This window comes from Marmota marmota, unplaced genomic scaffold (genome assembly GCF_001458135.2).
Source record: "Marmota marmota marmota unplaced genomic scaffold, marMar, whole genome shotgun sequence".
Taxonomy (NCBI): domain Eukaryota; kingdom Metazoa; phylum Chordata; class Mammalia; order Rodentia; family Sciuridae; genus Marmota; species Marmota marmota.
The window spans coordinates 14,956-31,523 of record NW_026000262.1 but is presented as its reverse complement, the minus strand read 5'-3'; the positions used below and the strand labels follow the sequence as shown (position 1 = coordinate 31,523).

The 16,568-nt window shown below is 38.5% G+C and overlaps 2 pseudogenes; both read right to left on the bottom strand.

Moving 5' to 3' along the window:
• Positions 1–2,945: 2,945 nt before the first annotated feature.
• On the bottom strand, positions 2,946–4,281 carry LOC107133588 (annotated as a pseudogene).
• A 10,388-nt stretch (positions 4,282–14,669) lies between these two features.
• On the bottom strand, positions 14,670–15,688 carry LOC107133587 (annotated as a pseudogene).
• Positions 15,689–16,568: the final 880 nt, after the last annotated feature.

The following is a 16,568-nucleotide window of genomic DNA, read 5'->3' as shown; positions in this document are numbered from 1 at the left end:
CGTTTGAGTCCCCGTAGCCGATCCTCGTGCGATGGAAATCCTTCCTCCAGGTTCCGGAGCACCCCACTATTGCTGGAAATTCCTAACAAGATATCCTTTAGCCGTCCTGACTTGTCATACTCCCACACAGTGAAGCAGCACACGGGGGTAATGCACTCCCCTCGCCGCCATCTTCCCCCTTCTACCCCTCTTCTTTCCAGCAAGTTTCAAAACCCATCAAATCACCATGTTCGCATTCAAAATTTCCTGTCACATGTGAAGAAGTAGCTCTGTATTTGGTATTTCAGCAGATACCACCATGTAGCTCCTTTCCATGTAGTATGGAAAAAATGACCCTAGTTTCTCTCCTACTAGAAGGATTCCTCCAATGATGTCTCAATACACTGCAATCATTCTGTATTCAAATTCAACAAATGTCCTCATAGATTCTTATTTTTGCTTATCAAGTAATTGCTCGTTTCACTCCAGAAACTTTTTTCTTATATCTTTTTATGGGTGTTACCAGCAAACGAAGTCTTTTTTAAATTTTAAATAATTTATTTATTTCTTCTATTCTAGGATCCAATCGAAGTTCACATGTTGCCTTTAGTTATCATGACTTGTTGAACTTCAGTCTGGGACAGTTCTTCAGCCTTTATCTTTTACAACCCTGACATTTTTTATGAGTCAGAGTTTATTTTAAAAGGATGTCCATCAATCTGATCTGTGAAAATGTTTTATACTATAATCTTTGTAGGGTCTTACACCTTTCAGAATTAAACACACACACACACACACACACACGACACATTTGGCAAGAAATTAAATGAACCCAGAAGCAGTACATTTCAAGAAGCACTTATTAGCAAAAACATCAGCAGACAAGGCCTGTTTAGCAGATATGGACTGTCTTCTTAAATAATAATTTTCTCCTGATTATAAAAGCAGAAAACAAGCATTAAAGGCCTCTCCCCTGTTAATCACCTGCACTTTCTCCCATCCTAGGAAGAAGGCCACCACCAGAATAAAAGCCCCACCACATCACAAAGTGCTCATTTGCAGGTGCCATTTCATGAAATAAACTTTTAGCTACAGAAACATCAATGAGACAATGAAATATTAAGTGCCAAACCTTAATTCCTCCACAGAGACACTAAATTAACAACATATATGGACCAAGTTGCCTTCGTGAGAACTCCAAGAACTAGTTAAGAGATATTAGCACATCATGGAAACACAAATTCAGGAAGAGGTGAATAAAAATGGACAAGAAATGTTGTATTTGCCCATCAAGGACCTACCCCCTCCCAGAAGCAGCATGGCACAATCATGAGAAAATTCCCAAGTTCTGCCTTGAAAGAAGAAGGAGAAGGTGGAATATTCATGTAAAGTTGTATCTTTCTAGTAGGCTTATGCCTTGCCTGACTTAGAGCACTAAAGAGAAAGATACACAGAAAAATGTTAAGGCTCATACATTACCAGAGACACTGTAGTACCACAAACAGATGACAGGTGGGACAAGAGATGATGGGCTCTGAGAACAAAGGCAAACCTCTTTCATGGTGAAAATTACACAAAATTACAATTTTCTCTGGGAGAAAATTCATTCTCTGAAAAAGTTTGAGAATTTCTAGGCTTTTTTATTGGCAGGGCAGGGGGATGGGGAGAGCCTTTGGGGATTAAAGCCAGGTCCTCCCATATGCTGGGCAAATGCTCTATCACTGAGCTACATCCCCAGCCCTAAAATTTCTAAAGTCTTCCACTACATGAAATCAATCCATGAAAACTGTGAGAAGTAGCTATTTTCTCAAAAGCCAAATACTCAACAAAGAGAACAAGGCATGCAAAAAAATATATATATATATATGGAAACATGGAACAACCAGAGAAATAAATTAAATATTCATAAACTTACTGTGAAATATTCTTTAAAGAAATTAGATCTATGATTTATCTGACAAAAATACAAAACATCCATCTGAAGAATAGTCAGTAAGCTAAAAGAGAACACAGACAACAAAATCGGGGAAGCAATGCATGAACAAAATGAGAATATTAGCAAACACCTATAAATTATTAAAAAGCAACAAAAATTTTGGAGTTGGAGAATCAATAAGTAAATTGAAATATTTGATAGTGTCATAATAGACTCAATCAAGCAGGGAGACATAATCAATGAACTTAGGAACTCATCATTTGAAATTATTGAATCAGTGAAGCAAAATAAAAAGGAACAAATAAAAGTGAAGAGATTCTATTAAGCTGAATTTTTTTGCATTAGGGGAATTTCAGAAAGGGAATAGGGTGGAAGAGATAGAGATTCAACTTTTTAAAATAATGATTGAAATTTTAAATTTCTCAAATTTGAAGAATAGACATACATATCCAAACACTAAATAAACTCTGATAAATCCAAAGACACCCATAATGAGATATATTGCACTCAAATCATCAAAATTCACAAAGATTGAACCATGGTAGCATCAAGGAAAAGCAATTCACCATGTACAAGGAAGATCCTAAAGGATTATCAGCAGATTTCTTAGTAAAATCCTTGGGCATTTTAAAAAGTCTCAAGCTCAAGCCACACGCCAGTTCAATAAATCAGAATGTCTGGTGGTGAGACTCAGGCATCAATGTTTTTAAAGATCCCTTAGTGCTTCCCATAAAGGCAATCTGGAGGACCAGTAATACACATCCTAATAGATAACCTGCACAAATAAATTTTTGATAAATGCAAGTTTTATATGATAAAGACACAGAAGCTACTGAAAATATATTAATTAAAAGAAATTTTAAGTATATAAAAAGAGAGTTGCTCATCTTTCTGAGATTCTTGGATAATTAATAATAAAGTACAGAAGTTTGCATAAGTATAATAGAATTCAGATATGCATGAGTAAGCTTTACAAAGAATACAGAAACTCCCACAGTTTCACTAAAGACAGTTTTTTTTAAAAGGCAATATTTAGATATGAAATAGGAGGAGAAATGAAAACCACAAGAGCTTAAAAATGACATGATGAAGATGAGTTTTGCAGGCCTAGATGTTTCCTTTTTTGCCTTTGCAAACCAGCACTGCAAATAGATGACACAGGTCCTGAGACTAGACTATTTTTCTGAAGAGCCTCCACATAGCCCTCTTGATGTCCTTGTTTCTAAGGCAGTATATGAAAGGGTTAAGCATAGGGGTGACTATAGTGTATGCTACCAAGGCCACTGCACCCTTCCTAGGAAAAAGTGAGACAGCTGAACTGAGATACACCCCAAGGCCTGTCCCATACAATAAGCAAACAACTGACAGGTGAGACCCACAGGTAGAGAAGGCTTTATATTTCCCACCTGATGATGGAACTCTCAGAATAGAGGAAACTATTTTATAGTAAGAGAAGAAGATCCCTGAGATAGGAAGAAAAACAGAGATGGCACCAACAAAAAACATGACTATGTTATTGGTAAATGTATCAGAACAGGCAAGGTTGAGGAGCTGAGAAGGATCACAGAAGAAATGAGAAATCTCCACATTCTTGAAGTATGTAAGTTGTAACACCATTGAATTATGCAGCTAGGAGACCAAAAGGCTGATGAGAACTGACAACAAAACCAAGGAGCCAAAGGCAAGGGTGCATTAAGACCTGGTTGTGTAGTGGATGGCAAATGGCTAAAAACCTGTCATAGGCCATTACAGTTAGAAGCAGAATATGCAAACATCCAAAAAGCATAAAAAAGACATTTGTGTCAGGCAGCCTGCATAGGAGATGACTCTGCTATGTGTTTGGATGTCCACAATCATCTTTGGGACTGTGGTAGAGGTGAAATTGATGTCAGCCAAGGACAGGTTGGTGAGAAAGAAGTACATGGGGGTGTTGAGGTGGGAGTCAGAGTTGCCAGCCAGGATGATGAGCAGGTTCCCAAGCACTGTTACGAGGTACATGAACAGGAACAGTCCAAAGAGGAGGGGCTGAAGTTCTGGATCCTCTGAGATGCCCATGAGATGGAATTCTGAAACACATGTTATATTTTGTGATTCTATATTGCAGGGATACCTTTTGAGAAGGAAAAAAGGGTTAAAAAAAGTAAAAAAGCAAACCAGCACACAGCACTGTCTATTATTTTGGATTAAAGCAATTCACTGGTAAAGTCCTTTTGTTTGAGTGCCATATACCCTCAGCAATATTTCTTAGTTGTGACACACCCAAACATCTTAGAACTCTGTCATCGTTTATTTTTGTGGTATTCATCTTTTTCTATACACATCAGTCTTAAAGACACTCAACTGAAGTATATTTTAAAAGCAAAAGCATTAGAGATAAATATGTAATTATGGTAAAATATTCTTTTAAGAAAGAAACAAAGATAATTATCCTTTCACCTTTAAGAAAAAGACCATTCTAATTAAAAGAAAGTAAAAACTATTTTATTCAAATACAATGCAAGAAATTCTCTTGTTATATAATATTTATAAGCTCTGTAAGTGCTAATACCAAAGTATCTGGATTCTAACTCAAAACCAAATATTCATAATCATAAAGCATTTTATGTGCCAGTTATTGTCATGGATTTTCATCCTTTTTTGGCCTTCTGACTTTGCTTCTTTATAGAATTAAGTGCTCACTCAAAACTGTAGGATGTATGTTTTTAATTCTTCTCTAATATAACATCTAACCTTGGCCTGATATACTTCAAATTTTGACAAACATGTTTTGGTTGAATATACTAAATCATACAGCATCACCAATCTCATAGATGTCATCAATGTATAATAATACCCAAATCATTAAATACATAATAATTAGCATTTAAGAAATATTTTCAAATAATTCTCATTTTATTCAGTATTAACTTATCAATCCTATGCAATCTCAAGGAAACATCTGGTATTTCATACTTCTTTGTGTTCTCTCACTCTCTCTCTCTTTTAATTTTGTGATGGCTTGGTTAAAATACTTAAAGGGATTCCTTTTATTTCATTGACAAAATATAGTCATGTGTTTGGGGGTTATAGAGTAATATTAACATATGGGTACAAAGTAATTGGATCAAGTTTAAATGAATTTCTAATCTTAAGCATTTGGAAATGTTGTGTCCTCATGAAATCCAACCTCCTTGCTGATGGTTGAGGAATTTAGGGCCATGGGTGACCCAAACCCAGGCCTGACACATAGGCTTCTTACGCCTAATTAACAGATGTTCACTTCAATCTTTCCTGATACAGAAATTTCAGTTCTCTTTCACCAGATCCCTGAGGGCAACTGTAGTCCTCATTTCTCTGAAGTAGGTAAGTTGTAACACCGTTGAATTATGCAGCTGGGAGATCAAAAGGCTGATGAGAACTGACAACAAAACCAATGAGCCACAAAGGCATATCACAGTATGATTTAATTTCAGAGAAAATACAAAAGGGAAAAAAGAACAGACAGGTGAATGTAACACCTGGAGAGTTTCCACACTGTAAAATGAAAATCATAGCTGAACTTACCTTACAGTGATGTGTTTAAGAAATTGGGTGAAATGAAACAAAGTGCTTAGACCAGTGGTCATCAATACTAATTGATCATTATACTTATCTATGGGTATTTAAAATATACTGATGTTCTGCCATAGCTTAGAATGAATTAAATAATTATCTCTGTATATAGGGTTCTTAGTGGTCCAGGACCAAGAATCAATGTCTCAGAATACTGCCGCACACTAGAAAATGTTCTATTAATAGTATATATGTTATTATCATCATTAACACTTACTAACTATATTAAAAATATAAACAATTCAATATTTGCTTCAGAACTTCTATTTATAGAAATCTGAAATATTACCAATAAAATCTGAGTTTTCTTATATCTATGCATAATCCCATTCTTCTATACATCTGTCCCCCAAATGCAAACACTGTCAGGAATTTGGTAAGTATATTTTGTCCATGATTTTCTAACATTAGTATTGATTTGTTTATGTGTAATTCTCTTGGAAATCTAGGTAACCAATATACTACTCTATATTACATCTAACATTTTAATAAAATACTGAATTAAAGTCTTTCTGTGAAGTACATATATTTAGATATAACATTTCAATGCATTACATTGCCTGAAGATTGAATTTCATTTTATTTTTTTAATTTCTCATGACAACAATCCTATGAAAATTCTCACACTTCTCTTATCACACAAGTGAGAATTTGCATATGATGTGTGCCTGCAGGATAGCTGTTTTGAGTTGTAAAAAAGATGTATATTCAGGTGCTAGCAAACAATTTCTTTTATTAAGATATCAAATGAAGCAAAGCTCAGTGGCACACACCTGTAATCCCTGTAACTCAGAAGGCTGAGGTAGGAGGATCACAAATTCAAAGCCAGCCTCAACAAGTGAGGCCCTAAGGAACTTAGTGAGACCCTGTCTCTAAATAAAAAATAAAAGCATCCCTGGGTTCAATCCCCAGTACAAAACAATACAACAACAACAAGAAAGATATCAAATAAGAAATATTCTTGAAGTCTGTCTAATATAATCACTCCATGAGAGTTCCATGTGAAAATTCTCATCTTATATAGGAAATAATATTTCCATGTCTCAGATGTCCAAACTTGGTTGTAAAATTGCATTATTATTCATTTTAAAAATTATATACTTATGTCAGAAATGCCTCTATAAACCACAGTTCATGCTGCCACTTCTCAGATGAACTCACTGAATTGCAAGAGAAAGAATCAATGCTTCTGCCTTGGGTTGTTCATCTGTGCTTGAGGAGGTTTTACAAGAAAAACTCTAATTTGGCTCACATGAGGAAACAAAGTCCTGAAAGCACAGTCAATAGACCACGGTCTGAGTCCAATTTCTTTTTCTAACACTCACACTTTAGTACATATAAAGAACTCTCCCCTTCTCTGTACTAGCTTTCCTTGTCTGTAAATGGGGAGAATAATACTAAACTCTAGAGATGTACAGTGCCTAAACTTAATAAATATTTGTTCATTATTTTGTAAACAGAATTTGAATCATCATTGGAATTTATTCCAGGCTTATTCATAAAGTACAATCCTATACAGTTTTCATGCCCTTTTGTTGTTTATATGGTACAGAAGACAAGTCTCTCATGTCTCAGGCACTGGAGCCCAAGAGAATTGAAATAGAAAGTTCTATTCCTTTCAAGTAAAAGAACAATAATGTTTTTTACCTGGGAGTGGTCATTGTAGATTAAATTAAGTAAACTGTATAGAGTCAGGCACTTGGGAAAGTTTAATAAAGATTCATGACATCATCATTATAGTCATCTTTGTTCTTATCTTCATCCTGACCTTCATGATCATTTTAGAGCACATAAGAGACAGTTTAGAGAGATCCATTTCTTGTGCTAATGAGAGAGATACCCACCAGAGCTAGAACTAGTGTGAAAGAGAACAGAACTCCTCTCAGTCTTGGATCCTGATCAGAACCAAGACTATAAACTAGAATAGTGGTCACAGAGGGTGGGAAGGGTAGGGAGAAGTGGGAAAGAGGGAGATGGGATAACAGGTACTAAAATACATTTAGCTAGGAGGAATAATTTTTAGTGTTCTATAGCACAGAAGGGTAGGCAAAGTTTACAGCAATGTATTATATATTTTATAAAGAACTAGAAGAGAGGCATTTGAATGTTCCCAACACAAAGAAATAAGAAATGTTTAAGGAGTTATAAATGCTAATTATCCTGGTTTGATCATTACATATTAAATACATGTATCAAATTATCACACTGTGCTCCATAAACATATATAAAATTATTATGTCAATTAATTTTTAATTTAATTTTTTATTTCATAGGCCTATGAGTCAAAACTTTGTATTTGGGGGGCCTCCTATCTGGATACTCCAACTTCTTGTGTAGGTAATGAGGAACTGATGCTCTGAGTCCCTTCTGCACCAAGTTTCTTCCACCACACTCACCAGTCAGAGCTGTCATGCTGGGGCATGACCAAGGAGTGATGATCCATTGCCTCTCCCCTGCCTGGTGAGTGGTGAGGAATCAGGCTATATCCTCAGAATTGGCATGGATTCAAGCATGGACCTCCAATGTAGACAATGACTCTGGAAAGAGGAGACACACAGAACCAACTGGACTGGGACCAAGAAGCTGCAGGACATAGGCCAATTGTTTATAGTTGTATGGGTGGGTCTGAGAGCTCTATAGGCAGAGCTCATAATTAGCTAAATCAGTTCATGTAACGCTAATCTCTGAAGATCCGTTAATATTAATGGAACAGAAGCATAGGGAAAGTTGGCTACTCCCCTCTTATAACTCTGAAGCTTCATAAATCTCAAACTCACTTTTTAAGTTTAAACAAAATCAAGAGTTTAATCTCATTAAAAGCATGCAAATTACCAAGAAATTTTGAGAAAATTATATCTGTATTGAGAATCAGATATCATAATTATCTCAAGTTAATACTTTTGCCTCTAGAATGAACTGACAGAGGTGTCTCAAATCTCCAACAATAATCACATTATTAGACTTCAAGTGTCCAAATCCCCCTTGCAAACACACCCCATAAAGCAGGAAATTCCATGGGACTACTCCTAGTAGCTGAGGACAAAGACCAGACTCTCTTGGATAAGGCTAAATTTTCACTACACACATCACAACTTGGGCTTCAAACAAGACTCTCTTGGAGCAAAATGAGCATAGTTGTTGGAACATCTACCTTCAGCATACCTTTTATGTAACAAATAAACCCTATCAGTCTGAGTGTGCCTATCATTTGGAGAAGCCAGTATTGGGTTGAGATAGATTGTTTTAAAAAATAACCAATCTGCGCTGGGTGTGGTGGCATACACCTATAACCCCAGTGACTCAGGAGGCTAAAGCAAACACTGCAAGTTTGTGAGGGCCCTCGGCAATTTAATGAGACCCGGACTCAAAATAAAATTAAAAATGGCTAGTGATGTAGCTTAATGGTAAAGTACCTTGAGTTCAAGCCCTAGTAACAACAACAACAACAAAAAAACTAGTCTGTCTAGTAAATACTTTATATACATTTCATTTATTTGCACTAATGTACTTATCCCTCCCACTTAATTTAATGCTATTTGTACCTGCAATAAACTTGTACAAAACTAACTTAGCTGAAAGTTAACTAAATTCAGTTCTAAGCATTCTAAATCCTGGCACTAAGGTTGTAATGGATTTCCTTCACTAAACAATCCATTTATTCATTCCTATACCCTCATCTCTTTCTTTCTGTTTTCCCCCCTTCCTCACACCCTGCCCTGGTCCACTTTTAGTTTTGTTCATACTTTTTCACCTTTGGAAGGGACATTAGTTTTGGTTAATATTCTGGTCCAGATTGCCAGCAATAAAACTAGTCTAGCAAGTTCCTACCATTATGTCCACTCCCATTTATATGGGGGAAAGTTACACAGGTACAAAATTTGAGAGCTATCATGACTACTAGGCAATAAGGGAGAGTCACCGTGAACCCTAACTTTGTCAGATGGGTGAACACAGGGTTCACCTACTCAAGCCCTAGGAATTTTGACACAGAGGCCTAAAGCTCTGCCTAAAAGTTTTTGCCTTGGAATCACCCCTTCTTCTTGTGCCCAAGGTTTCACCTCTGGTCCTGCCAGGGCTACTGCATTGAATAAGAAAAAGAAAGTTGAAATAATATGGAGAAGAATTATAGATTTGTGTCAGCATTCTCTCCTTCCCTTCTCCTCTTCCCCAGATCCACAAGAAAAGCAGGTGAATCTATCTAGATGGGAACAAATCTCAGTGTGGAATGTGAGCTCACACTCGCAAAGGCCCTTCATGCCTTTATCTCTGCCTATTTTAGACAACTCAAGTTATTTCAATTGCCCATCCTACTTTTCTATTAGACCTACTGTAGTTTAGGTAAGTGTCCCCCAAAGGCCCATAAAGTCCCCAGACCACCACCATTGGGAGGCGGTGGAATCTTTAAGCAGTGGGGTCTAATTGGAGGTCTTCAGAACGTGGGGTGCATGCTCACAGGGGATAGTTTGACCCCAGACTCTTCTTCTGTTTCCCAATCATGAGGTGAATGGCTTTCCTTGACCACATACCCCTGCCATAATATGCTACTTCCTGCAGTCCCAAAAGCAACAGAACCAACTGATAATGGACTGAAAACTCCAACACTGTGAGCCAAAACCAAATTTTGCTCTTTATAAGTAGCTTGTCATTTGTTATAGTGATGGAAAACTAACACAAAACTGTTAGTCTGAGGACAAAAGTGTGTTTCTTGGTATGAGGAATGAGATACAGGGGTCCAAATTGGTGCCTTGTCTTCTGTTCTAGTTCTTTTATGGTACTCTGAACATTCCCTTTTACCATCTAGTAAGCAAAGCCCAGTCCAGAGTTAAGTTTCTATTCCTGTCAGGGAAACTTATGTTCTACAGTTGGACATAAATCCAACTCACCAGCCATGTGCAGGGCCGTCCTCCTAAGGATTCTGTCCCCTAACCATATGCCGCCTCTTTCTCTCTTGTTGGCACACAGAATGTTCATATGGGCACTCTGTATCTCAGAGGTGCAAGAAAAATATGTCTACCTTCAGGTCATCTATACACTGCTGTTGCCCCATTTTGGTCAGGTTTTTCACTACTGTGACTAAAAGACCCTATCAGAAAAATTGTAAAAGAGTAAAAGATTGAGGGCTCACAATTTCAGAGGTCTCACTTTATAAACAGAAGGCTCACTTTCACAAGGCTCAAGGTGTGGCAGGACATCATGGAGGAAGAGTGTGGCAGAGGGAAAAAGCTCACATGGTGATCAGGAAAGAGAGACAGTCCACTCTTAAGATCCAAATTATATATGCCATAGCCATGCCCCCACTGAACCACTTCCTCCAGCCACACCCCACCTGCCTCTAGTTACTACTCACTTTAACCCATCAGGAATCAATTCACTGATTAGGTTAAACCTTTGACCTAAACATTTCTCCTCCAAATCTTCTTCCATTGTCCCACACATGAGTTTTGGAGGACACCACATCTAAATCATAACTTTCTGCTCCTGGTCCACAAAAGCTCACTGTCATCTGACAATGCAAAACATATTTAGTCCACTCCCAAGAGTCACCATAGTCTCAACTGTTCCAAGATTCCTCAAAGTTCAAGTCCAAAGTATTCTGAAGCTCAAGGCAATCTTGCATTGTAAGCTCCTGTAAAATTAAAAGCAATTTACAAGTATCCAATATATAAAGGTATACAGTAAACATAAAAAATAGGGGTATAGAAAGAAGGAAGGGGACCAAAGCAAGACAAAAATCCAGCTGGACAAACAAGTCCTGTGGTTCTGTGTTCATCCTCTGGAGTACATATCATGATATTCTCTCCAAAGGGCTTGTCTAGCTCCACCTCTGTGGCATTGATGGCTGCAGTACAAGTAGCCTTTCTGTTTTCTTGCCTCTGCTCAATTCCTACAGCTTTGCTACATTTTTGACATTTCTTAATCTCAGGGATCTCCACTGCAGCTTCAGCTTCCTCCTCAAATCTCCACACCTTGCCTTCTCAGGGAGCACCTTCAGGGAATCTGACCCTGCTACACTTTGCCTGGCTTCCAAGGCCTTCCTCTGAAATCTTGGCAGAAGCCTCCATGACCCCCTAAATCTAGCATCCTGCATTCCTGAGGAACTAGCATCATGGGGTTGACACCAAGGTCTGCCAACATCTTGAGCAGTAGCCAAGCCTCTAGGGACCTGGCTTATTATTCCAGCAGACTCTGAGTGTCTGGGTGGATGAACACATTGAAAAAATTTCCTAGGCCCTCTTATGCCAAGATTCCCCACTGGTCCCTTCTCAAGAGAATTTTCACTTTTACTCCCTTGAGCCTGAGATGGGTGTGGTTTTGCCAGGTCCTGAGATGCCCTCAAGCCATCTTTCTTATTGTTTCTGGGCAAAATCTTTAGCATTTCTTTAGTGTCAGTGATGTCTTTAACAACTACAACTTCCTTAGCCCCAGTTTTACTCCTCCTTTCAAGTCCAAGTTTTTTAAATATTTCGGTTCTGCTTTATGCTCCTGAATATCACCATAAACTTGGCTAAAAGCCACCAGCAATACCCATGCCACTTCCTGTATGCTATGTTGCCTAGACATTTGTTCTGCCAGATTAAGAAATCCATCACTTTTAAAATCAGCATCACAGAGAGTCTCAGGACACAGACAAAATGCAGATAACTTCTTAGCCAGAACATAACAAGAATGACATCTAGTCTAACTATCAATAGAATCCTCCTTTTCCTCTAAGCCCTCTTGAGCCCTGTCTTCACTGTCCTATTGGCATTCTGGTCTTCTGAGCTCCCACCAGAATCAGCCATTAACCTTTGGCTTACAACAACCTAAAGCATTTCCAGCTTACACTGCTAAACATTTCAAAATTCCTCCCACCTATTCAAAATGTTCCAAAAACTTATCTACCACACGGTCAGATTAGTCACAGCAAAGACCCCACACTGCTGTGACTAAAAGACCCCACCAGAACAATTATAAAGGAGGAAAAGTTTATTTGATGGCCCACAGTTTCAGAGGTCTCAATTCATAGACAGTAGACACCATTTCTCAGGGCTCAATGTGAGGCAGGACATCATAGAGGAAGAGTGTGGCAGAGGGAAGTAGCTCACATGGTGATCAGAAAACAGAGAGAGAAAGACTTCACTCTCCAGATGCAAAATATATACCCCATAGCCACATCCCTAGTGAACCACTTCCTCCAGCCACACCCCACCTGCCTCCAGTTACCACTCATTTAATCCCATAAATATGGATTCATTGAAAAGGTTAAGTCTTTGACTCAATCATTTCTACTCTAAACCTTCTTGCATTTTCTCACATGAGCCAATGCCACTCACCTCATGACTCAGATGGACACCTCAAGGGAGCACACTAGAATATCCATTCATTGGTTCCAATCATCTTACACTCCTAGAAAAGGACTTCTGAACAGCACCAACATGTCCTCTATCACTACCTCCCTTAAATCTCCATAGTGATTTATTTCCCAGGGTCATGCCCCACATAAACATACCTGTAATTGGTCAGTTTGGACCACATAGCTAGGCCATTGGCCAATACCCATGAGGTAGTAAAAATACAAGTAGATAGGCAAACACCATGCAATTCAGCTCACTGAGATGATTTGTCTCTATCTTCCTCTCAGAGTGGCAGCCTACCATCTGTTCAGCTTGTAACTGCCATCCATAAACCAAGTAGTTAATCAGTTTAGAGCTATACATAGAGCACTGCCCAAATGAGAATGGGAGTAGACATTTCCTTGGATGGTTGCAAAGGCTACCTGTTTGTAAGTACTTGCTTGCATTTATCCAGTAATACATTCCTGTATAAATCATTTCCATTTCATTATGGAACTTATCTAGGTACCGAACTCCTCATTTGTGCATTTCTCTGACATTACCTAAGACATTATAGATATTTCAGGTTTCAATATTATTGTAAGCACTTTAGCCTTGGGGTAGTGTGTTAATCTTTTCAGGGTGTTATAAAGAATACCATAAACCAGGTAGAATATAACCAACAGAAACTTATTTTTCACAGCTCTGGAGACCAAGAGGTCTAATATCAAAGAATCTGATGAAGGTCGGTTTCACAGATAGTGCCTTCTTACTGTGCCCTTACATGGGAGAAAAGGCAAAGCAACTCCCTTGGAGCCTCTTTTATAAGAGCATCATGAGGGCAACAGTCTCATACTCTAATCACTTCCCAATGGTACCCTTTCTAATCCCATCACACTGGTGATAAGGTTTCATCATATTAATTTGTAGGAGGATAAACCTTCAAATCGTAGCAGACTATTTCAATTAATAACTATAATCAAGAGAGTAATTATCTCTCAAATGGAAGTTATCAGGACTAAAATTCCAGTGGTCACTACAAGGTGGTGATCACAAGTTTTTTATTTAATTTGTAGTCTGTGATCCACACAGCACTTTCATACAGATTTGTGCATACCAGTGTCCTGATTTCTTACATGACACTTTTTTTTTTCTTTTGCAGTACTGGGTATTGAACCTGGGCATTTTATACCACTAAGCTACATCCCAATCGCTTTTTCATTTTTTATTGAGACAGGAACTCACTAAGTTTTCCAGGCAGACCTCACGTTTGTAACCCTCCTGCCTTAGCCTCCTGGGTAGCTGCGATTACAGATATGCAGTATCATGCCCAAAATAGTAATCTCTTTTTGTCTACCCTGATATTATATGCCTGAACATGGATTTTAGCTATATGAGGGCAAGGATTTTTTTTCACTGCTATATTCTTACCACCTAGAACAACCTGGTACACTATAGATATCCAATAAATATTGCCAAATGAATGAATTTAACAAGAACTAACAATGATTGTTGGTAAAAAAAAAAAAATGAACTATTTAATGTTTTATCCAAGAGTCTCTGAGTTGATACTTGAATGGTTGTATAAAACTATAGGAATGCAAACATCAAGTTGAGATGTAGTGACGTAAAATGTAAAAGGAGGAGAGGTGGGGAATACAACTGAGGGTAACAGAGTGATCACCATAAAAGTTTCAGACAAAGTACTCACAGGGATATTTTGATTAAAGACAGAGAAACAGAGTGGGTGAGGGGTGAAAGCCTATATAATTTAGAGGTAGAATTTCTTGATGCAGAATTTCTTCTGCTGGTACTTTTGCCAGCTCAAGAGCCCAGGACCAGTATTCTTGTCACTGAACACAAAATGTTCTGCCAAGAAGTTTCTTCAGGGCCTTCTTAATGTCTGTGTTCCTCAAGCTATAGATAAAGGGGTTCAACATGGGGGTGACCACAGTATATATCACGGAGGCCATCATGCCCTTCCAGGAAGATGATGATGCTTCAGAACTGAGGTATACACCAAGACCTGTCACATAGAATAAAGAAACCACAGATAGATGAGACCCACAGGTAGAAAAAGTTTTATATTTTCCATATGTTGATGGAATTCTCAGGATGGAAGAGACAATCTGGGTATAAGAGAAAAGGATCCCTGAAAAGGGAACAAATCCAGAAGGCCAGTCACCATGAAGAGTATTATGTGATTGATCAGTGTGTCTGAACAAGCTAGCATAAGGGCCTGAGCAAGTTCACAGTAAAAGTGTCGAATTTCCCAATTGGTACAGAAGGATAGACGCAGCATCAACAGACTCTGGATCAGACAATATGACAAGGTGATTAACCAGTATGTAAGAACCAGGAGGCCACACAGATGGAAGTTCATGATGACTGGATAGTGTAGGGGATGACAGATGGCTACAAACTGGTCATAAGCCATCACAGTGAGAAGGAAGGTATCCATGCCTCCAAAAACCATAAAAAAATACATCTGGGTGATGCAGCCTGCATAGGTGATGGATCTGCTCTGTGTCTGAATGTTCACCAGCATCTTTGGGATGGTTGTAGAGATGAAACCAATGTCAGCAAAAGAGAGATTGAAGAGAAAGGAATACATGGGCTTTTATAAAAGCACTTCTCTCTGAAATGTTTCTGCTGAGAACCATGGATACAGGTGAAGTGGGGAAGAAGGCCAGGTCTGTCGGGAGAAACAGGGGTGTTACTAAGCACATGACAGTGACAGCAGAATTCAGAAAGGCTTGTTCTAGGCTAAGGAAGAATGAAGACTTTGGAGTTCTTGGTCAGACAACAAAAAATGACTGGAAAAGACCAAGACTTTACTGCAAAGCATCCATTTGTAAAACCCAGACAGGTAACTCTAACACTGGACCGTGTTATCCACAGCAATTCTGTGCTGTCAGGGTGCCCTGATGACCAACACAGAGTAACCCTCCCCATAACCTCCTCAGATATCCACCCAAATACTATACAATCAAAGTAAAACTTCACTATACAAAGAAAACTTTAAGCAACTAATCTAGGCATTCTACTTTCCAAGCAAATATTCTTGAGAGCTCCCTCTCCATGAATAACATCTCTTTTCCCTCAACACATACTGGGCTATGTAGGCTTGGCAGCATGGACCCACTGCAGGGCCAACTTCCTCGAATTGTGTTCTCTGATGAAGACAGAAGATATGTCCACTGAAAGAGCAGGGAGACAGAGCCACACATATGGTATGGGTCTAGTTGACGTCTTCTGGAGAAGGCATGAGTGTCTTAGCCTGGCACTTAAAGGACTTGGTGACTATAAGCTGATGATTTTCAAGTTGCACTCCAGAGGCTGTATCCCCAGTGAAGTTTATTAAACAAATTGATCAATGGTATGTTCCTTCCTTGATCAGTTTGGCTCCATAAGGGCAGAAATACACAGGAAGAAGTCTCTAACTCCTCAATTCCTTATTCCAGGGAGACTAACTGTAGGTCCATCAGGATTCCTCTCTCCTGTGTTCCTCTCCTCTGGGAAGAGTCACTAGTCTTGCTAGATTCCCTCTTGGAGACAAATGTCACCATTTTCCACTTACAGTTTCCTAATCAGGCAGATGACTGAGTAGCAAAGGGTCTCAGGATTCATTATGGTAGGGATACTCAAAATTTGGCCTACACCAGGATGACCATGAGGACTTGTTTAAATTCAGAGTAATGAGACCCACTCACCCCCAGTTTCTGTCTCAGTAGGTCTGACTTTAAGTC